Source organism: Muscardinus avellanarius (assembly GCF_963383645.1).
Source record: "Muscardinus avellanarius genome assembly, chromosome: 13".
In the NCBI taxonomy this organism is placed as follows: Eukaryota; Metazoa; Chordata; class Mammalia; order Rodentia; family Gliridae; genus Muscardinus; species Muscardinus avellanarius.
In genome coordinates, this window is record NC_137799.1 from 89,196,000 (window position 1) to 89,219,721 (window position 23,722).

The window sequence follows — 23,722 nt, forward strand, 5'->3', positions numbered from 1 at the left end:
TGCTTTTACAGTGCTTTTGTATGGTTATTGGTGTTTTTTTTTTCTTAACCCACCCTTTTTTTACTTTAACTTGTTTTTTTTATATAAATATTTGATAGTTTGCCTTATTTTCTGATTTCACACAGCTGCTAGTTCCTTTTATTTTATTCCTGTCCTTTTTTCCTCTTTCTTCCTCTTTCCATTCTCCTCCTTTGATTGGTTTTTCCTTTCTTTTTCTTGGATTACATAATAGTCTTGGTATCTTGTGTGGATTTTTTTTGTTTGTCTGCTCTTTCCATTACCCCTCTTTACAAACTTTCCCACACTAACCTACATACTCTTCTCCCCCAAAACTTTTCCCCATAATATACCTCCTTGTTTAATACTCAAAGTATTTCATATATCCATACTTACGCTACTAACGACAAGAGTCCTACTAGTTAATTCTCTCTCATTCTTAGCAAGATATTACCTTATCATACTTAAAGTCTTTCTCAACCTAAACATATCCTCTACCTAATCTGACTCCTTTACCCATCACCCCAGCTCCTCCCACATCACCCATCCTCAACACTGGAAAAGCTCTGCTGACTTGCTGATGCCCCTAAACTCCTAATATTAAGATTGGTCTAAGCATAATACCCACGAACAATGGGTAGAAATCAGAAAACAGGACAGAGAACGCTATAAATATGAGAACCAGGAATTATGAAGAGACAGCAGAAATCACGAATACTGACCTACTAGAAATGCAAGAAGAGGAATTCAGAATCTTGATGTACAATATGATGAAAGGATTTAATACAAGTATAGAGGAGGTGAAAGGTGAGATAGAAACACTAAAAAAGAATCAGAAAGAGGTCTGGAATGAAATGAAAGAGGCAATAAGTGAAATGAAGACAGCAATAGAAAGAAATTCTGGAAGATTAGATGAAATGGAAAACAGAATATCAATATTAGAAGACAGTACATCCCAAACTGAAAACACAGTCAGCGATATACAGAAATCTTTACAGCAACAAAACCTAAACATCCAGCAAATATGGGATAATATGAAGTGTCCTAATTTACGGATAATAGGCATTGAAGAAGGGATAGAGGTACAGACCAAGGGCATCTGTAATATCTTCAAGGAAATAATCTCAGAGAATTTTCCAAATATGGAAAGAGACTTGGACCTTCATGTCCAGGAGACATACAGAACTCCATTGAGACAGGACCAAAGAAAGACCACTCCATGCCACATAATAACCAAAATGACCAATATTGAGGCTAAGGAAGGAATCTTAAAAGCAGTGAGAACAAAAGGACAGGTGACATATAGAGGCAAAACAATAAGAGTCACCCCAGACTATACAACCCAGGTCATGAATGCTAGGAGAGACTGGTACAATGTGATTCAGACCCTGGAAGAAAATAACTTCCAACCAAAGCTTATTTATCCAGCAAAATTACTATTCAAGATCAATGGAGAAACCAAAGTCTTTCAGGATAAACAGAATCTCAAAAAATTCATGAATTCAAAGCCAACACTAGAGAAAATTCTTAAAGAAATAAACCATAAGGAAGAAAAAAGAAGCAGACTTCAGAATCAGAGAAGAGAGGAAGTTAATAAGTGGGCCATTTAAATAAAGAAGAAAGATCACACCACCCAAGAGTAGACAGAACACAAAATGGCAGAAAACAAAAATCACATTTCAATAATATCTCTTAATGTCAAAGGACTTAACTCACCAATCAAAAGACATAGACTGGCCATGTGGATTAGGAAACATAATCCAAATATATGCTGTCTGCAAGAACTCACCTCACAGCCAAAGACATTCACAGGCTGAAAGTGAAAGAATGGAAAAAGATATACCATGCCAACGGTGACCAAAAAAGAGCAGGGGTAGCAACCCTGATATCCAACAAAACAGATTTTAAACTAAAACACATCAAAAGAGACAAATCAGGGCACTTCCTTTTATTAAAAGGAACAATACACCAAGAAGATATAATGATAGTAAATATTTATGCCCCAAATGTGGGTGCAACCACATTTGTAAAACAAACCCTTCTGGATATAAGATCCCAAGTAGACCCAAATACAATAATTCTGGGAGACTTTAATATGCCTCTCACACCACTGGATCAATCTTCAAGGCAAAAGATGAGTAAAGACGCTTTAGAACTAAAGGAAACCATAAAGGGGACATTCTAAATCCAAACCTTAACAACACTTCACAGGCATTCTTTCTGTTTAGGTCTGCTTTTTCATTACTATGATCAAACGCTTGACAAGAAAGACTTAGAGGGAGGAAGGCTTATTTAGGTTCAGTTTCAGTGGTTCCGTTCAGAGTCAGCTGGCTCCAAGGCAGAAACTGAGGTGGCAGTTCATGGCAGAGGACATATACTCACATTCACCAATTTTCTAGAAAAAAAAAAGTTCAAGAGCCCTCTGGCACAATGAAACCCACTGTTCTGTACAATTAAAATGCACTAATAAAACAACAAAGCCTCTTGGAGTCTCAATTCTTTTTTTTTTTTTTTTTTTTTGGTGGCACTGGGGGTGGAACCCAGAGGCTTTCTACCTCTGGGCTATACTCCCAGACCTTTTTTTATATTTTATTTGGAAACGGGGTTTCACTAAGTTGCTGAAAGCCTCACTAAGTAGCTGAGTCTGGCTTCGAACCCGTGCAATCCTCCTATCTCAGCCTCCCAAGCACGGGGATTACAAGCGAGCGCCACCACGCCCGGCTCTCAATTCATTTTTTGAGTCCCAGTATGTACAAATAGATTGAATTCCTGACAGACCCCTATTTGTGTGTGTGTGTGTGTGTGTGTGTGTGTGTGTGTGGTACTGGGGGTGTAACCCAGGGGGTTTTCTACCTCCACGCTATAGTCCCAGACCTATATTACACTTTATTTGAAAACAGAGTCTCACTAAGTTGCTGAGATCCTCACTAAAGTAGCTGAGGCTGGCTTCAAACCTGTGCAATTCTCCTGTCTCAGCCTCCCAAACACTGGGATTGCAAGCATGCACCAACACGCCTGGCTTAGACCCCTATTTTATTTATTTATTTATTTATTTATTTATTTATTTATTTGTGGTACTGGGGTTCCTGGAAGCCCTTCTACCTCTGGATTACACTCCCAGGCCTATTTTATATTTTTATTTGGAAACAGGGTCTCTTAAGCACAGCTGGCTTCAAACCTGTGTGATCCTCCTGACTCAGCCTCCCAAGCGAAGGGGGGGGGTGTGGATTAAAGCATGTGCCACCACCGGAATTAGACCCCTATTTTAAAAGAAGTGAGTGTAGCTGGGTGTGGTGGTACACACTTGTAATCCCAGCGCCTGGAAGGCTGAGACAGGAGAATCGCACAGATTCAAAGCCAGCCTCAGCTACTTAGTGAGGCTCTCAGCAACTTAGTGAGACCCTGTGTCTAAAATAAATTATCAAAATAGGGCTGAAGGTATACCCCAGAGGTAGAAAGTCCCGGGTTCCACCCCCAGTACCACAAAATAAAAAGTATATACAGAGTCTTGGCCAAAAAATGCAAGTTTGTGGTGAACCGAAAAAAATCTGGAACCCTGGTGCTCAGGCTAGGATTCATTCACCTCTGGAGCATTAGCTGCAGGTGATCTGGAGATCCACCATGGCTCCATGAAGCCCATAAAGATCAAAGGCGGCTCCTCTGCAGGGACAGGTGGACTGTCCACAGTGAAGCCAGTATCTTGCATGCGGTCACCAAGCACAGATAGTGGCAGGCACAGGTGACCTTCCCTAAGGAGGGGGTGCCCCTAGTGCTCAAAACCCAGCTCCAAGTGCACTTCTGCCAGGGTGACAGCAGTGAGCTGGGCCATGCCTGGTCAGCATGGAGGAGGTGCTGACAGGGTCACCCTAGGAAACAAAGGTGCAGGTCATAGTGTGGGTGAGGGGCTTAAGCTTGTCTCCACCAGCAAGGTCATTCTGTTGCTTCTAATTACTTTCCCATTCACTCTAGGGAAATCTTGACCTTAATCATAGGAGTGTGTGTGTGTGTGTGTGTGTGTGTGTGTGTGTGTTTGTGTGTGTGTGTGATACTGCGGATGGAACTCAGGGGCATTCTACATCCGAGCGGCATCCTCAGCCCTTTATTATTATTTTAAAGTCCCTGTGAGCCTCACTAAATTGCTGAGACTAGCTTGAAGCTGCAATCTTCCTGTCTCAGCCTCCTAAGTACTGGGATTGCAGGTGAGGGGCATCAACCCTGCTAATCTCTGCTTCCTGGGAGGAAGGTGACTGCCTGGTCAACATCTTCACCTTTGACATATCTGTGACCCCCTGCTTGCTCTAGAAAATGTCATTAGTCCAGGCAGAATGAATGAATGTAAATATACATATACATACATACATATATATATATATATATATATATATATATATATATATGTATGTATGTATATGTATATATATGTATATATATTCTCCATCCAGAATGGAGATCCACTTGCCATAGTAACTTTTTAGAAGGGGAGCCACAGGGCAAATTCAAAGTATGTTTCCAAGACTCATTAACAAGCTCTTCATGAGATCTGCTTAAGTGGCATCTGCCCTGTTCCTGGACCCCACCCCGATTACCCAGGATCCACTGCCACAGCACCCCAGAATTCCCAAGTAAGGTTCAGCTTCCTGTGAGCTCCTCCAATCACTGAAAGCTGCTTCTAAAAATCATTAAGCCACTTAATTTGTTTCCTGTCCTTGACCCTCTCTTCAGGTATAGATGACCTGCAACTTCACTGCACTGAGGCTCTGAAGCACCCATGAAAGAGAGGTGGGCGCTTCCTCACAGTGTCATTCAGGTTGGGCTAAGAGGTTGCAAGCAGAGCTAACTACTTTCCCAGACATTACCTGGGAGAGAAAAGGGTTTTGTAGACACACGATATCCCTTTTGTCTGCTCTCCTTCTTAAAGTCCAAACAGACAATCCGTAAGAGCAGAACAAGTTTTTCTCTTTCCTGGGCACAAAGACTGGGGAACACCAAACCCAGGGACCCCACACAGTGCACAGAAAAACCACCACGTAAACAGAACATTTATTAGGGTAAACTCAATATTCTCAAGAAGGAATAAATTATTTGAGGAAAAGAAAATGTTATCCCCCATATTGTTATAGAAGGCCTTTCTATTTAAATAATAGGGAATAATTTCCCAACACAGTGCCTTGAGCAAAAGTAGGGCCACCTGGAGGCCCCTGGCCAACTCCACATTTACAGGTGCGGCTGGGACGAGGCAGGGGCTCCCTGATGGGCATGGAGGGGCGATGCCTCTGACACGAGAGCTTGTGCTGCAGTGCCACATCATTCCGGGACTGTTTGTCATTGATGTAAGTGCCACAGAATGCTCAATCGGAATGGCCATGAGTCCACTCAGGATCGAATTATCTCAGAAAAGATGGGCGAGGATTCGGGTGCCATTCTGCAGCCACTTATCTGCAGCGATTCTTTCCCCTCTAGGAAATAAATTTCTTTAAGTTCCTATTTACAGCGCTTCTGGAAAGAATCTGACATGGACAAAAGCTTCTTGAGCTATTGACACTTTATTACATAACCCAGAAAATTTATATCCTTCACAAGTGAGATTAGTAGTAATTAAGAAGAGGGGAGTGCAATCACTGCAAAACAATAGTGAATGACATATAAACAAAGGTTAAAAAAAAACTAGTCTGGAATTCAAGAGATTAGCTCGGATCTTCTCCGGATCTTGCAGACAGGCAGTTCCAAAGGGCAACTTCCAGAAGACACAGCATGCCCAGGGCTTGGAGGCCTCTCATGGAATCTTCTTTTAACTTTTTTGGAACATTCCATCTTTAGGGCTTAGTCCATATGGCAGGCACGGGGAGATGTGGCGATCCAGGTGGATGTGATGGAGTTTTCCCAGGTGTCGTCTGCCTTGCCTTCTAAAATCTGAAAGCTTAAGCAAACTCACAACACAGTTTGGCAGATAAACACCAAAAAATACCATGAAGTTTTTAGATTTAGTTGTCAGATGTATTTCCTTAGCTGCTGAACACTTTTCCTCAAACAATAGGCTTATTAGAAGCCTATTCCTCTTTTAATAATCCATTTCCACATCACAATCCTTCTGCAACCTGCTTTTAATCTTTCTAATTCCTTTCTTTCCCATTTGGAACAATCTTATGATAAACTCTTCTTCATTAAAGAATCCTTTCTTATTCTCACCATATTTCTTTTCTTTTACACATTTATTATATCTATCCTTTGTTCTGACATTCATTCCTTAGCCATGTGGCACCTCCCTGTCTCAGGCAGCGCTCATACTGGGTGTAAAGGTCAAGAATCTTCCTAGCCTTCAGCTCTATTGTATTGGGCAGTATCAGCTGCTCATAAACTAGGTTGCTTTGATGTTACACCCAACGTTTGTCTTCTCTGTATCTAGGCAGGATCACAAAGAGAGGGGTAAACAGAGGCACCGGGTTGTCTCCCTCTTAGGGCTTTTGTTGTAAGTTAGTGATTAGGATGATGGTCAGAGATAGAGGGGAAATCTGCATTTGTAATTACTGACTGGAATGCTGCCACTGCATGTAAATTTTAACTAGATTTTATTACCATTTGAACAAAGCCGAGGACGTTTAGAGGCTTAGACAAATTACCAGAAAGTTTATTTTTCCACAGACTCAGTTTCTCTCACAGTCTTGATCTTACACCACCGGAGCAATTCGTGTGGAAAGTTAAAAGAATCATTACCAAAAGAATAATAGTTATGAAAGAATATCTAAAAGTGGGGGAGTACTTTGGCCAGAGACAACACCCTCTCTCAGGGCTTATCTCATGTTGAGAATCTGCCGATTAGCTACACGGGAGACCATCACACAGATGCCAAGAAAAGGCAGGTGGTCTCGGCATGTAAGGATAACTCTGACAGGCAACTTGAGCTTCTTGGCTGTGGGCCTTGCTCTTTGGCATTTTATAGCATGGAGCCTTGTAATAAAAGGGATGTTTCTGAAGAGGCTCTGCACAGTTCTGCCGTCCTGCCTGGCCCCAAGATTTCCCAGCCTGGGAAATCTTGCCCTGGTTTCCCCTCTGGAGCCTTTCCAATGCCCCTCATTATTTTTTGACCTCTAGGATTCCCACCTTGCTTCTCGGGCATTCAGGGGCAAGCTGTCCCTTTACTGACAGGGTTGAGGAGGATTTGCTCCCTGGTGCCTTCTGCAAGGTCCTGTCTCGAGGTTGGCAGTTCTTCCTCCTAGGTGGACAGGTCCCCAGCCCTGCATCCCCTCACCTATTTTGGGTGCTGGGGGGCACACTGTCTTGGCTGCTGGGAGGAAAGTCTTGTCCTGGCCCTTGCATGAGACATGTACAGGGACCCAGGTTTCTGTCCCTGCTCCAGGTTGATCCTCCTGCTGTCAGTGTGGACATGATGCACCTGTGAAGCCTCCACCTCCCCACCAGAGACAGCCTTGTGTGGAGTCCCCGAAGCCTTGTAAGTCACGATTACTGAGGCTACAGGCATGGCAGTGGGAAGGTCCTGAGCCTGGCTAACGAAGGATCAGGTCATGATGTGGGGTGATGGGCATAAGCTTGTCTCCACCAGCAAGGTCATTCTGTCTCTTCTAATTACTTTCCCACTCACTCTAGGGCAATCTTTATCTTAATCGCAGTGTGCATTTGTGTGTGTGTGTGTGTGTGTGTGTGTGTGTGTGTGTGTGTGTGTGTTGTGTATGTGTGGTACTGTGGATTGAACCCAGGGGCATTCTATATCTGAGCTGAATATTCAGCCCTTTTTTTTAAAGCCCCTGTGGATTGGGTGTGGTGGCGCACGCTTAGAATCCCAGCATTCCAGAGGCTGAGACTGGAGGATTGCGGATTGCGGACAGCCTCAGCTACTCAGTGAGGCTCTCTGCAACTTAGTGAGACCCTGTTTCAAAATAAAGAATAAAAAATAGGGCAGGGGGTGTAGTTCCGAGGTCAAATGCCCCTGGGTTCCATCCTCAGACCCGCAAAAAAAAAAAAAAAAAAAAAAAAACCTGTGGGCCTCACTAAGTTGCTGAGACTAGCCTTGAAGCTGCAGTCTTTCTGTCTCAGCCTTCTAGGTACTGAGATTGCAGGGGAGTGGCATCAACCCCACTAATCTCTGCTTTATTTTCTACCCTGGGAGTAAGGTGACTGCCTGGTCAACATTTTGACCGTTGATACATCTGTGACCCGCTGCTTGCTCTCCTGCTGCTTGCTCTAGAAAATGTCATCAGTCCAGGCAGAATGAATGAATGTAAATTATATATATGTTCTCCATCCAGAATGGGATCCACTTGCCATAGTAACTTTTTAGTAGGGGAACCACAGGGCAAATTCAAAGTATGTTTCCAAGACTCATTAACAAGCTCTTCATGAGATCTGCTTAAGTGGCATCTGCCCTGTTCCTGGACCCCACTCCGATTACCCAGGATCCACTGCCACAGCACCCCAGAATTCCCAAGTAAGGTTCAGCTTCCTGTGAACTCCTCCAATCACTGAAAGCTGCTTCTAAAAATCATTAAGCCACTTAATTTGTTTCCTGTCCTTGACCCTCTCTTCAGGCATAGACGACCTGCGACCTCACTGCATTGAGGCTCTGAAGCACCCATGAAAGAGAGGTGGGCGCTGCCCCACAGTATCATTCAGGTTGGGCTAAGAGGTTGCAAGCAGAGCTAGCTACTTTCCCAGACATTACTAGAAAAGCCAAATGGGTTTTGTAGACACACGATATCCCTTTTGTCTGCTCTCCTCCTAAAAGACCAAAAAGACAATCCATAAGAGCAGAACAAGCTTTTCTCTTTCCTGGACACAAGGCCTGAGGAACACCAAACCCAGGAACCCCACACAGTGCACAGAAAAAACCACCATGTAAACAGAACATTAGGGAAAAAATATTTTTTTAAGATGGAATAAATTCTATGAGTGGAAGCAACTTTTATCCCCCAAATTTGTAAATAATAAATTTGTGTTTAGATAACAGGGAAAATTTCCCCACACAGTGCCTTGAGCAAAAAGGGCCACCTGGAGAACCCTGGCCAACTCCACATTTACAGGTGCGGCTGGGACGAGGCAGGGGCTCCCTGCTGGGCATGGAGGGGCGATGCCTCTGACAGGAGAGCTTGTGCTGCAGTGCCACATCATTCTGGAGCTGTCTGTCATTGATGTAAGGATAACTCTGACAGGCAACTTGAGCTTCTTGGCTGTGGGCCTTGCTGTTTGGCATTTTATAGCATGGAGACTTATAATAAAAGGGATGTTCCTGAAGAGGCTTTGCCGAGTTCTGCTATCCTGCCTGGCCCCAAGATTTCCCAGCCTTTATTGGAGAGGAGAGGGGCTCTTGGGGAACAGGTCAGCTCTAGGCCATATCTGTGCCCTGGTTTCCCCTCTGCAGCCTTTCCAACGCCCCTCATTATTTTTTGATCTCTAGGATTCCCACCTTGCTTCATCCTGCTTCTCAGCCATTCAGGAGCAAGCTGTCCCTTTACTGACAGGATTGAGGAGGATTTGCTCCCCGATGCCTCCTTCAAGGTCCTGTCTTGAGGGTGGTACTTCTTCCTCCTAGGTGGACAGGTCCCCAGCCCCGCATCCCCTCACCTGTTTTGGGTGCTGGGGGGCACACTGTCTTGGTTGCTGGGAGGAAAGTTTTGTCCTGGCCCTTGCATGAGACATGTGCAGGGACCCAGGTTTCTGTCCCTGCTCCAGGTTGATCCTCCTGCTGTCAGTGTGGACATGATGCACCTGTGAAGCCTCCACCTCCCCACCAGAGACAGCCCTGTGTGGAGTCGCCGAGGCCTTGTAAGTCACGTTCACTGAGGCTAGGGGCATGTCGGTAGAAAGGTCTGGAACCTGGCTACACTTAGAGTTTCTAAGGGCCTTGGAGGATCCAAGCTTGGATTCCAGCCTTGAAATCAGAGTGGATGAGGAGGGATGAAGAAAGTCCTGGGATGGCTCCTCTCTAATGTTGAAAATTTCTATGGACTCCTGGACCCTGTGGGGAAGGCCATGCTGCATCCTCAGCTGGAAAGTGTGAATGTGGTCTTCCATCAGCTTGTGTTTGCTGGGACAAAGGAAGCGAATATCCTGGGAGGTATCGACACAGCTCTTCGCACCCACCAGGGGCGCCGATTCTCTGTGTTTCCTTTGGCCAGGGTCTTTCTCAGGCATAGGCAATTCCTGTGTCAAAGAACGCCTTGATCTGGCCACACTGAAGGGGATATGACCCTCATTGATTTCATCACATTTTTTGTTTAAATGTGTTTTTAAGGTATCTGTCAGATTTTTCTGACCTAGATTCACCTCCGAGGACCTTGAGTTTTTTCTTGAAAGATTCTCTAAGGACCTTTCTGGGCTTTTCTCAGAGTCAGAGTCCAGAGCTTTCTTTGGACGCCCTCCTGAGACCCTCAACAGGTGATCTTTTGTGCTAGTAGCAGGATAATGTTCCTCTTCTCTCTTCACTCCCTCCTCTTGAGGGATGTTTTCTGAGGTGTCATGAAAGCTTCTGGGTTGACCCAAGTCAAAATCACTCATGTCTTGGAAGCTCTGGCACTTATACAGAGAGATCCAAGAGAGGCCATGACTGCTCTTTCTCTCAGATCTCTCAGGATCCTCTGTCAGGGGACGCATCAGTGACAGAGACTCATGGATCCTGCGGGGCAGGCCCCACCGGTGTTGGATCAGCCTCTTTCGGAGGTGATGTTCTAGTGTTCTCCGAAGTTCATCACTGAGGGGATAATCTCCAGGAAGGATGGAGATTGGAAGCTGGCCCTTGGAGGAATGCCTGACCAATAACAACTCAGGAGCCTGAAGACTAAAGGCTTCCTGGGACTTTTTGACTACACAGGGTAAACCCCAGACAATGCCCTGTACTTTCTGAAGCACATTAAATTCCAGATTGTGTATTTCACTTTGGCTGAGAGATGGTGCCTCATTCTGGGGCCCATGGAAACGCACTCCACAGATGCCAACCTCGTATGGAAGGGGTGGCAGCGGTTCTGGGGGTGGGGATTCATTGTGGGCCTGGGGCTGGTCAGGAGGGACATGTTGGATCTGAGATTGGGGTAGAGTTTGGGGTAATGCCTGAGGTGGAATGTCAGACAGGGACAGGGGTGGGGCATGGGGAAGGGGTTGAGATTCATGGAATGTGCTGGCATTGGACTTTGGATTGAAGTAGACACAGGACGAAGAACAGTCAGCTGAGACAGGTGTGACAGAGTCCAGCGACTCGCTGTGAAGGGACGGGAGACCCCAGAAGTGCTGGATATAATTCTGTTGTAAATGATCCTCGGAGGTCTCAGGATCTGGGACTTGTGGGTGCATGTGTGGCTCTTCCCTTTTGACTTTGCAGTTCCAAAGTTCTTTCTTCTCTTCCGAGTCCTGGTGGCCAACAACTGACTCTAACGTTCTCTCTGCAGAATCTACTTGGTTTTCTGTCTTAAGCTGTTTTTGAAATGACTCTGGTTTCTTTTCCTTATTGTTTTTCAGGAAATCTCTCTTATTTTTCAATTCTCTCTCCAGGAGTGTCAAAACATCAGGGCTAAGAAAGGAGAGGTCTCTAGGCCCTACACAGTTGTCTGCTGTGTCCCCCCTAAAAGAGGCCTCAGAAGAAGGAAGTTCTTGTGGACCATGAGTTTGTGCCAGCTGCGGTGGGGACAGGTCCTCAGCATGAGGTCGCTGCCAGGAGAATGCTGGCGTTGCCAGGCCTGTGCCCTCCAGGCCTCTGTCCACGGAGACCTCAGTGGGCAGCAGCTGGCCAGAGCTGGAGCTCTTCAGAGGCAAAGTGGCTTTCAGCTGAACCATTGACTCAGCTCCCTGAGAGTGGTGAGGTGAGGGAGGGGGACAAGTATGTGGCGGGGGTGGGACATAGCCCACTGGGAATTTGCACTCCACAGGAGGAGTGGACCTTGGTGGCAGAGAGTCGCCCAGTGGTGAAACTGAATGCAAATCAGCTAAGGGGGTGACCTGCTTAGGTGACAAGGTGGAGGGAGAAGATGGAAAAGGTCCAGGTGGAGGAGCTGGAATTGCACCTCCTGGATGGATTTCTGACATGTCAGAGGACAGAAAAGATGACAGCTCTGTCTCAGAAGCCACGGTGGAATGGGGCGTGGTGTCCTCAGCATCTTCCAGGGAGGCCCGAGAGAGCAGGCGACTGACCTTGGCGGTTGTCCTGTTGCACACCCTGCAGAGCAGGTCTGGACACAGCAGTTGCCGAAAGCGAGAGGTATCCGGATACTGCTCCAGGGGGCTGCAGGGACAGGAAAGTCAAAGCTATGACCAGGACCAGCACAGGGCAAGGAGGCCTGAGGCCAGTGGGGGTGGCCACCTGGAGCCAGCTCACCTCTACATATTGTTCAACACCTATCACCCCCAACACCCTGGAGCCTCTCCCCAAGGCCTCCTTCAAATACCCGTTGCTATGGCTACTCCTCCCTTGACTAGAGAAATCTGCACGAAATTCTGGGGAAATGCATGGAGCCCATGAAGACAGGGAGCCTGAAAGAAGGGAAATGGCTGATCACCTTTTCACCACAGAAAGCAGCCTCCTCCCCTCCTCTGCTTCCTCTGCTCTTCTCTGGTGTAGTGTCTGACCTGGAAAACCAGAACAGTGTGTTGTATGTAGCAAAGGCAGAAACACAGGCATCAGGCAAGTGTTTCCTCATGGGAAGCTATATATCAAAGTCAGAAAGCCCTAAGAATCAACAGACAGGGTAAAATGGTCAGTAGTAATGTTAAGAAGGTTCATCCCGGCATGGTGGCACACCTATAATTTGAATATTTGAGGAGGCTAAGACAAGAGATCACAGTTTCAAACCTTAACTCAGGAACTTTGTGAGACCCTCATTAATTTAGTGAGATACTGTTTCAAAATAAAAAATACAGCCCACTTGTAATCCAAGCATTCAGGAGACTGAGGCTGGGGGATGCAGTTCATGGATAGCCTCAGCTCTAGTAAGGCCCTAAGCAACTTAGTGAGACCCTTTTTCAAAATAAAGAATAAAAAACAATAGGACTGAGGTGAAGCTCAGAGGTTGAATGTCCCTGGTTTCCATCCCCAGTACTGCAAAAACAAAAACAAAACATAAAAACAAACAAGAAACAAAAAAAAAAAAGTGTAGGGAATCCATTTCAGAGGTAAAATGACCTTGAGTTCAATCCCCAGTACCAAAAAAGGTACCTTCATATACATTATCCCATGTGATGCTAAAACCACCACCTGAAACATCAAAGTCACTGGTTGGCTCAGAGATAAGTCTGATCACCCAGAAAAGCAAATAGTTTAAACAATGCAGGAGACAGAAGTTTGACTCCAAAGCCACCAGCAGTGCTTCCTGCACCTCTCACCTGGCTCCCAACTGGGCAGCACCCATCGCCCACATCCACCACTGCTTCAACCCGTGGGTGGGCAGAGCAGGAACTGGGAAGCTTGTCAGGTCTGACTCCCTGAGCCTCTCCTTCACAGGCTCTGATGCCCGAGAGAAACCGTGTCTAGGAACCGGCCTGTTCAGGCATCGTTGACCTGGGACCTCATGGAAAGGCCACAGGGGCCGCATTGGAGAGCTCAGCAGAACCTTACCTTTTATTCCTTTACTTTTTCTCCTTGGATGCTGAAAATAAAAAGAGAAGAATGAGGGGCTAGGACTCCTTGCTTCCACCCTTCTCTCTAGCAATCTTGAATGTTCATTATCCAAGAATCATACAATTCTCCATTTTTAGCTAGTCAAAATTCAGTCCTTTTTATTAATTTTGAAAAGTGATTAAATAATTTCAGTTTTCCTTCTTTGAGAAGCTTAAGAGAGGATTTTGCTGAGAGGTGTGCATATGATGTTCTCAGTCAAAAGACCTGTGCTCATGGAGGACTCAGAACCTGAGGCCAGCAGTCACAGTTGTGCTCCCTCTCAGGTCCCTGCATCCTGGGGACAGAGCTCAGGCTCAGGCTCTGCTCAGAGGCTCTCAGAGGTCCCCGTTGCTCTCCTGACCAGCCCGACATGATGGGAGGCTTGGTGGAGGACACCTGACCTGGCACTGGGGCTCAGGATCCAGTGGCAGGAGAGACTGCTCTCCTTCAGAGAAACCAAACTCGCTAAACCAATGTGTGTCCACAAACCCGGCATGGTTTTTTATCCTTAATCCCCCTTCCATACTCTTAGGTAGTCCTTGGAGCCTGAGAGGGAAACCCTAGTTCTCCCTCTACCCCCAGTCCTCTTCCTTAAAGACTCAGACTTCCCATCTGGGGTGTCCCTCTGAGCCTCACAACCTACTTTAGCATCGTGAGAATGGCAGTGGGGCCAGCACGACAGAGGCTTTCCCCTGGGGTCACCAGGCTTCCTCACCTGTGGGAGGGCTTCGCTTCTCCACAGTGTGGATAAGAACGATTTCAGTAGCAGGTAGCCCAGGTACAGAAGGAGCAGCCCCACTACACTCACGAAGGTGCCACAGGGGTCCATGTCAAAGACGGCCAAGCCCAAACTCAGCCAGAGCTCAGTGAGGCTTTTCAGAAAGCAGAGAAAATTCTCCATGGTCTGCATCGCAGTGCTGCCTGAGGCAACTGAGCCCCCAGGAGCAAGGGCTTGACTCTAGTTTCAGGACCGACATCACAGAGCATGGAAGAGTCACAAAGGGTCTCTGGAGGTGGGGGGAGGGGACAGCAAAGGAGGTGTGTCCACCCCCATCTGCCCAGCCCTGCTGCTCAGTTAGCCAGCCTACACTTGGCTCCTATCTTGTAGCTACCTCAGGGGACCTTCTGCTTGTTCCACCTGTGACCAGGACTTTACTTGAGCAAAACTGTTGAGAGTCCTGGATTTGGACCTCACTCATTCCACGCACTTGAACGTCACATACCGCCTGGAATTTTCACTTCTCCCCAGAATATCACATTCTCAGAGTCAACATCAGTCTTCAAATATCTATCTTACCCACACAATACTTTCACCTTACACTGACTCCCATGTAAAACTTACCATTCTTTGGCACTTGTTCAGTGTTGTGAATGTTGAATGACAATTTTGTTTTGTTTTGTTAGCCGGCACTGTCTTCAGTCAGAGGGGTTGGCTTTAATTAATACTACCAATTTCACATTCAATATTCATAAACCTAAAATGAATAGCAAATATAAAATTAAAACCTTAAGTGGCCTTGGAGATAATTTATAACACCAATTTTTCTAAAGTTAGTGAAGCTTAAACTGTATACTTTGGAACACATTCTGCACACACACCAACACAGACACACACATGTCCTTAGACAAATCAAACCAGAAATTTCAAGTTCAAGAATCAATAATTTCCTCTTTTCATTTCAATGTTTTCATTCATTATTCGTCTCTTGCTTCTGCTAACTACCTTAAATACAATCGGTCCTCCAGCCTTCCACATCCATGTCATGACAGTTAAGTGAATTCCCCAAACCAGAAGTTACAATGTGCTAAGAAATTGATCCCCTCCATCTTTGATGTCCCTTTAGGAGCTCAAGGCCAGGCTGTGGAGGTAAGTCCTACACCATTCAAGAGTAACACGGGTGCAGATGAGAAGCCAGCACCCTCAGCATTTGTTCATTTTCAGAGAATTTGTGGCCAAGATCAGAGACTGTGGGTCATAACTGCTGGAAGGTGTCATGCTTTTCACTAGGGTTCCCCTGCCCATTTCTGCAAATTTCTGATATAAATTAACAAACTTTTGGGAAAGTGGCCAAAGAACAGCCATTCTCTTTGAAAATGGCACTGTTGACCAGACAGCCTTACATATGTGTGTCCCTACAGTTAACTGTGCAAAAAGCTTCAGTGATAAGGCCTTCCTTCAAATGCTAATAAGATTCCTTTTCAGAAGCTTTTTAGAAGTTCCTTCATAGCTTAAGAAATAAGGTGGGATATGGAGGAAAAAACACCGATGGTGTGTGTAAGTATGGATGTATCGCTTTGGCTCTCACCTTGTGTAATACCATGTGATGTAAACTATGAGAAAGTGGAAATAATACACACCAGGAGCTCCCATAAAGAATGAAGTGATTCTTCTGATAGGAGGGAAGGGAGAGAATACTCTCTGATGCTGGCCTTTATGAGATTTCAAACCCCTTTTACTCCTCTCCCTTTCTTCCTCCTCTCCCTCCTCCTGCCAGCATGGGGGATTAAACTCAGGACTTTCCATATGCTAGGCAAATCATATACCACTGAGATACATCACCAGCCCTTTTTAGTTTATTTTACAGACAGGGTCTACATTGCCCCGTCTGTCCTCCAACTTTGATTCCTCTGCCTCAACCTCCCTCTTGAGCCACAAAGATTACAGAAATATACTGATAGATGGGTTAGATCAGTTCCCTGAGAAGGCTCCAGCCCAAGGCTGAGAGCCCCAGCCCAAGGCCAAAGGCTCCAGCCCAAGGCCAGCCTAGCCTACCCATCCACCCCCACTCAGTTTCAGTTTCCTGGAAAGGTCCAGCCCCTTCCCAGAAACCATGCAAATGGTCCACCTGCCATTTCTGTCAACCAGTAAGCTTAAAGGCCATAGGACCCTCCAATGGGATGCAACATCCAGTCCAGTTAGCAAACAGCGAAGCGCCAGCTCAGCCTAAGACTGTATTTTAACCCTAGGCATGGCCACACTCTCTCTCTTTCTCTTTCTCTCTCTCTTTTTCACAGCAGTTTTAGGTTCACAGCAATATTAAGTAGAAAGCACAGATGTTTCCCATACTCCCTCTATTCCGATGAAGGGGGAGCCTTCCCCTACCAACATCCCCCCCAAAGTGGTCCATTTGTTAGAGTTGATGTGTCTACACTGGCACTTTATTATCATCCCAAGTCTATCGTTTAAATTAGGATTAAATTTTAGTGTTGTACACTATACATTTTGACAAGTGTAAAATGACATGTGTCCACTATTGTATTATTATAAAAAACAGGTTCACTGCCCTAAAAATTCTATGTGCTCCATGTATTCATTCCCCCCTTCCCAGTAACCCCTGAAAAATATTTTTGTCTTCATATTTTTGCTTTTTCCAGAATATCATATAGTGTCATAAAGCCTTTTTAGATTGACTTTTTTACTTAAAAATAATAATAATATGCATTTCATTTATACTTTTCATAGTTTGATAGCTTATTTCTTCTTAGAGGTGAATAATATTCATTGTATAACTATAACACAGTTTATTCATCCATTCATTTAGTGATATTACAGTTGCTTCTAATATAATATTGGCAATTATAAAAGTGGATATTTTAGTTGCTTCTAATATAATATTGGCAATTATAAAGCTGCTGTGAACTTTCAATTTTTTTTCTTTTGGGTTAGGGATTGAACCCGGGGGCATTTGACCTCTGACCTATACCCCTAGCATGCATGTGCACTTTCTCTCTCTCTCTCTCTCTCTCTCTCTCTCTCTCTCTCTCTCTCTCTCTCTCATTCTCTCTCTCTCTCTCTCTCTCTCTCTCTCATTCTCTCTCTCTCTGTCTCTCTCTCTCTCTGTGTCTCTCTCTCTCTCTCTCTCTCTCTCCTTTCCTTGTAAAACAGATTCTCACTAAATTCTCAAACCTTCAATCCTGTATCAGCCTTCCAAGCACTAGTATTACAGGTGCGTACCACCATCGATTGTTTGGACTTTCTTAAAAATAAAAACAATTATTAAGATATAATTTACTTACTATACAATTTACCCATTAAACGTGTATACAATTCAACAGCATTTATGATAATCGCAGTGCTATGTATTCATTATCATACAATTTTATGTTTTCCTCACTTTAAAAGGAACCTCTGGTCTTAACCTTCATCCATCCGTATTTCCTTTCAGGCCCCCAGCCCTCATCCACTTTCATGCTCCATATATGTGTCAACTATAGACATCTAATGTAAGTCGAATCATAGAATATGTGTCCTTTTTGTTACGGATTGGGAGAGTATGGTTGTGGGGAAACTGTTCCCGAGGACCCCTGTTAGGGTCCCAGACACACTTTCCCTCAAACCACAACCAAACCCCAAACGACCAAAATCAGAAATAAAACCATGGGTTCTTGTCCTAAGCTAAGAATAAATATGCATAGTTTGGACAGTTGCTGAAGATTTAAAGAAGTTTATTAAAAGAAAGAAATACAGAGGATAGGTACACCTCCATACCAGACTGGCATGAGGGGATGACTCGAATGAATATACCAAAGGGATCACACATGGACTGGACTTTTTATACCCATGACCTCCATCTTGTTTACGTAATTCTGAAGTAGTGAACATTCCTGTAAGGTTCTTCCCCCAGGAAGGTGTGGCAAAGTGTCTCCTTTCATGAAGGTTGACCCCTCCTCCTGTCCTAGCTAGCTTATCTAAGCATGTAGATCTGTCTTTAGATAAAGGCCTAGTTCTCCTCTCCTATTGACTTGCTAATTACATTTTGCTAAGTCAATCTAAGTTTCAATAGCTGTTTGCTTCCTGACCAAAGCCAAGCCTTTCTCTCTCTAGGTCTGCCACCATTTTGACACAATTATTTTTGAAATATATTAATAATCAGCTTTCTCAAATCTTCCTAGGCCATTCCCAATACTGGTGCACTTTTTATCTGACTTGTCACTAGCATAATGTTTTCAAACTGCATCCATGTTGTAGCATATGTCAATACTTCATTATTTTATGACTAAACAGCATTTCATTGTATAGACATACCACATGACTGTGTAATTTTTCTAATTGTTTATTTTGGTTGTATTTTACACAAGTATCAATACACAGTGGATGGGAAGGAAGCAATCTGGTTGTTTGTCACAGATAGTTTAAGAAACTACAGTCAAATATACATGCTTCACTGAGAAACCTTTGGTGTGATGGTCAGTTTTATATGTAAACTTAACTGGACCATGGAGCACTCAGATATTTGGTAAGCATTACTTCTCAGTATGTCTGTGCAGGTATTTCCAAATGAGATTAGCATCTGAGCTGTTTGGCACAGTAAAGCAGATGGTCTTTTCTAATATAGATGGGCATCAACCAATCCATGGCTAGAACAAGGAATGAGAAAGGGAGAGTTTGCCCCTTTTGCTGTCTACCTGAGATAGGACATCCATCTCCTCTGCCCTCAGACTGACTGAGACACCACGGGCTGCCCTGGATCTCAGCCTTTGGACCTGGGCTCAGTGATCCCACCAGCTTCCTGTTTTTCCACTTTGTAGCTCATAAGACTTCTTCTCTATAATTGTGTGAGCCAATTCTTAACTAACTTCTTATTCATATGGCACCTTTTTCAAGATGCAAGTTTTTCTACTATGAAGAATATAAAATAGACCATAGTTTCTGAAACTAATTTTGGTTTTTCCATAACTTTCCAAAAAAAAGCAATCCCATTTCTTCATCTTTCCATAGTTCTTGATTCCTTTCAGCTTCTTCTTCTTCTTCTTCTTCTTCTTCTTCTTCTTCTTCTTCTTCTTCTTCTTCTTCTTCTTCTTCTTCTTGGTGATACTGGGGTTCCTAGAAACCCTTCTACCTCCAGGCTACATTCCCAGACACCTATTTTATATTTTTATTTGGAAACAGTGTCTCTTAAGCCAGGAAGGGTGGCTTTGAATCTTTGCACTCCTCCCGTCTCTGCCTCCCAAGCGTGGAGATTACAAGCATGAGCCACCACGCCCGGCTCCCCACCCTCTTCTTCATCCTGCTAATGGATATATATATATATATATATATATATATATATATATATATATATATATATATGAGACCTACTACACTTGGGACAAGTCAGCATCCTAGAGGTACACAGGCAGACCCATGGGAAAAACTCTGCCTCTTGCCATGAGAGGAAAAAACAAACACCACTCAAACTCTCCCAGATTGATCTATTTTCTGATCTCTTCTATTTTCTCACACTTTCCTCACCATTGACTTGTCCTTATTTGCAGTCCCTGTAAGAATTTGCTTTGCAAAAGCTTTGGCTATGACTATTTTAATAGGCTAAGCACTGCATGGGCATTTACCTACTTTTCCCATTAGGACTTTTACAGAAAAATCAAAGTATTCAAATGGCTCTCCTAAGTCATTAAGGGCAAAACAACTCTGAGCTAGACTAACACCAGTAATTACTACACTGAGCTGAATTCCTTTGCTATGCTCCTGGCACTAAGGTATGAAGACTCCAAGGTCCTGTAAGAAGTCTAAAGAAAAAAAAATTCAACACAAATTTCAAGTATAAAATTTTCTCATTAAGAATACATTTTAGAAAATTGTTTTAGGTTAACTTTCTAGAGAAGTTGTACAGCAAAGAATCTGTTTAGCAATTTGGCAAACTGAGGTTTTCATTTCTCTTTTTAAGGAAAATATAGATGAAAATACAATTAAATATAGAACTCAAAATGCAATAATGTAAAAGTATTTTGTTCTTTTTGTAATTAAAGTTTTGCTAGAGAGCAACCTGCATATTAAATCTCACTCTCCTCCTCTCGCCATGAAGAGCTTGTGCAAGCAACAAGGCAACATAAGGTTTCTTCTGCTATCTCCAACTGAAAATGGTTGTAGAAAACCTTCTAGTCTGAGAAATATAGCCTGGCTTTCTCATTTCACAATTTGAAAACCAAGGACAAGGGAGATTTATTACTTTCTCTTTAGTGTCTGTGTGTGTGTGTGTGTGTGTGTGTGTGTGAGAGAGAGAGAGAGAGAGAGAGAGAGAGAGAGAGAGAGAGAGAGAGAGAGAAGGAAAGAGAGATTTCTCTCAGTGGGCTGGGAAATTGCCTATCTCCAAAATTTTAGCATAATTTAGACAAACAATATGGGGCTTCCTTTCCAAAGCCCTAAATAAACTTCTGGTAGTAAGGCTAAAAGCTCTACAAGCACCAAACTTTATTGAGTACTGCCTAAATATGTGGATTTTTCTCTAAGTGAATGTCACAAATAACTGAGACAGTAATGCTTTTATGTGAAAATTTAAGTATATTTCTTCATGCCTTCTTCAATAATATAAGCTGAATATAACATCAGGTTCCCTGATGACCCAAGTTAACCTAACACACAGCCGTGGCATCCACAAGGAGCAGGTGCACTTTGTCTGGGACATAGCCACAAATGCATCTTTACTCCAGGAGTGACCCCAAAACCTTCCATCATTAAAAAGAAAATGTCACATATAATTTGATAGATTATCTTTTCTTCCATTAACAGTGAATATTGATCAAATACACAAAGTGTACATTTGACCTGTGACAGACTTGCTTTTGGTAGGCCACAGGACTACTCTTAAGAGTTAAAGTACCTTAGATAACTATTAATCTGCAGGGAGGATATGAATGAAACTAATGTCTGGTGGGTACTAATATATGCCCAAAGCTTCACCCACAACTATCATTCCACAACTATCTTGTGAGGGAAAAAAATGTTTCTCATTTTAGTAGATAAGATTACAGTACAGAAATATCAGTTAACTCATCATGAGGTACAAAGGGACAAAGTGAGGATTTCAACCAAGCTTGCTGTGGTCCCAAGCCTACATCTTTAAGCCATGTATCCCAGAGAGGGGAGGGAGATCTTCTCAACTGTCAGTCACAGTTATCACGGGCTGTACTGCAAACCATCCAGTACTTAGTGGCTTAAAACAGTGGCCACACTATTTGTCTCACTTTCACAGTCTGGACTGGGGTTAGCTGGGTGACTCTGCTGTTGGTCTGCCAATGGTCACTCCTCTGGACTCATCCAGCTGGCCTTGGTCAGGACACTGAGGTGGCCTGGCTCTTCTCTCTCTTCCAGTTGTCACAGGGCCTCTCCTCCTTATGTTGCTTTTCTTATGGCCTCTCATACAGCTTCTATAGCAAGAAAACAAAATTTATATATGGCAGCCAGGAGACCTACAAGCCAAAGCTTCTTATGATTTAGACCAAGAATGAACACCTCATCACCTCTGACACTTTCTGTAGGTTGGGAAGAGTCACAGTCCTAAACGGGGTCGAAAGAGCACTATACAAGGTCTCATAACATTGAGGAGGCTGTGGACCACTGGGGCCAGCAGCTGCCACTACAGCTTCCTTCCACAATGGAGTCACCACCTCTAAGACGTACTTTTTACCTATAGTCTGTACTTATGTCCATTTCTCCTCTGCTGGTAACACCCTACCTTCTCCTACCACTTCTCAGCTTTTTTACATCATAGTCGGTCTTGCTTTGTCACACATAATGGACTTCATTTTTTCTTAATTTTTTCAGAACACTAAACTGATTGATCACATCCTGTCAATTCTGTTAGTGAAAGATGTTTTATTTATAGAAATTCCTTCACTTTGGTTGGTTGATTTGTTCTGTTCTTCATCTACATCTGAAAGTCTAGTTGAGAAGAAAACAAGACATTACTGCTTCAAGGAGCACCTTATATGAACACACTTAAATGCTTTGTCCTTATAAATAAATCTAGAATCTATTATTTCCCTCTTCCATATTAAATGTAAGAAAGTAAGATTCCAAGCTAAGTGTGGTTGCACATACCTATAATGCCAGTGCTTGGAAGGCTGAAACAGGATAGTAGGTTCAAGGCCAGCCTCATTAAGTAGTAAGATTCTCATTAATCTAGCAAGAACCTGTTTTAAAAATAGAAATAAAAATATGGCTTGGGGTGTACCTCAGAAGGAGAATGCCCTGGGATCAATCCCTAGTAACACATACACACACATACACACACACAAAGTAAGATTCTAGTTCAATGGCTGAGGCAACAAATCTTTATTTACCATGTCCCATGCCTTAAATTCCCTAAGAAATCATTCACCAGGCAAAGAAAAAATCTGAAAAAATCAGGTAACACCAGACCACAACAGGTTGCTTTTGTGTGAGACTGAGATATGACCAGATTAAATTTCCATTGAATCATGCATCTTGTCTGACCACTGTTTGCTGTTGTCAGGAGAGATTCAAGAATACCAGGAGGCCAGGCATGGTGGTGCATGCTTGTAATTCCAGAATTTGGTAGGCTGAGACAGGAGGATCACAGTTCAAGGACAGTCTTAGCTACTACTTAGTAAGGCCCTTTGCAACTGAATGAGACCCTGTTTCCAAATAAAGAATAAAATATAGGACTGGGGGCATAGCTCAGAGAGAGAATGCCCCTGGGTTCCATCCCCAGTACTGTGGAAAAAAATAAAAGGGAAGATGGCAACAGAGAAAAGCGGCACTTACAAGTCCCACTAACAATCGATCTCTATTACCACAAAACCAGCACCTTTCAGAGCCAGAAAACACCACCAGCAACGAAATAAAAACTGTAAATACAAGGGACAGAGAAAAAGAGGGCTGGAAAAACGAGACACCAGAAAGAAACCAGCCCGAAGTGCCGTGACCGCCGTGGCACAGAACAACCGGAGCCATGGTGCAGAGTGGCCAGAGCGGCCGGAGTGGCCAGAGCTGTGGCGCAGAACAGCCGGAGCAGCCGGAGCGGCCGGAGCGGCCGGAGCCACGGCACAGAGTGGCGTGGCTACATCTTCCCTAGCAGCACCAGGCTCCAGAGAGGAGGGAGACTCAGAACAGAGCTCAAATCCAGGGAGGAGGTATGCTGGCCTTGCGGCCTAGGACGCAGTAGCAGTGCCTTACTGCCGGCAGCAGCGGTGATATCACCAGATGGCTCTAGACCAATGCACTCAACCAGCCACCAGGTGCCAGAGAGGAGGGGTGGACAGCTAGCCAAGGTGAGCAGCTGCTGAACAGCTGGGTGGCAGTCAGTAGGTTTTTCGGTGCAAGGAGCATCTAAAGCTCCCAAGGGCCGGAATCAGCAGACCCCGCAGGGATCATCAGAGCTCAAAACCAGAGAA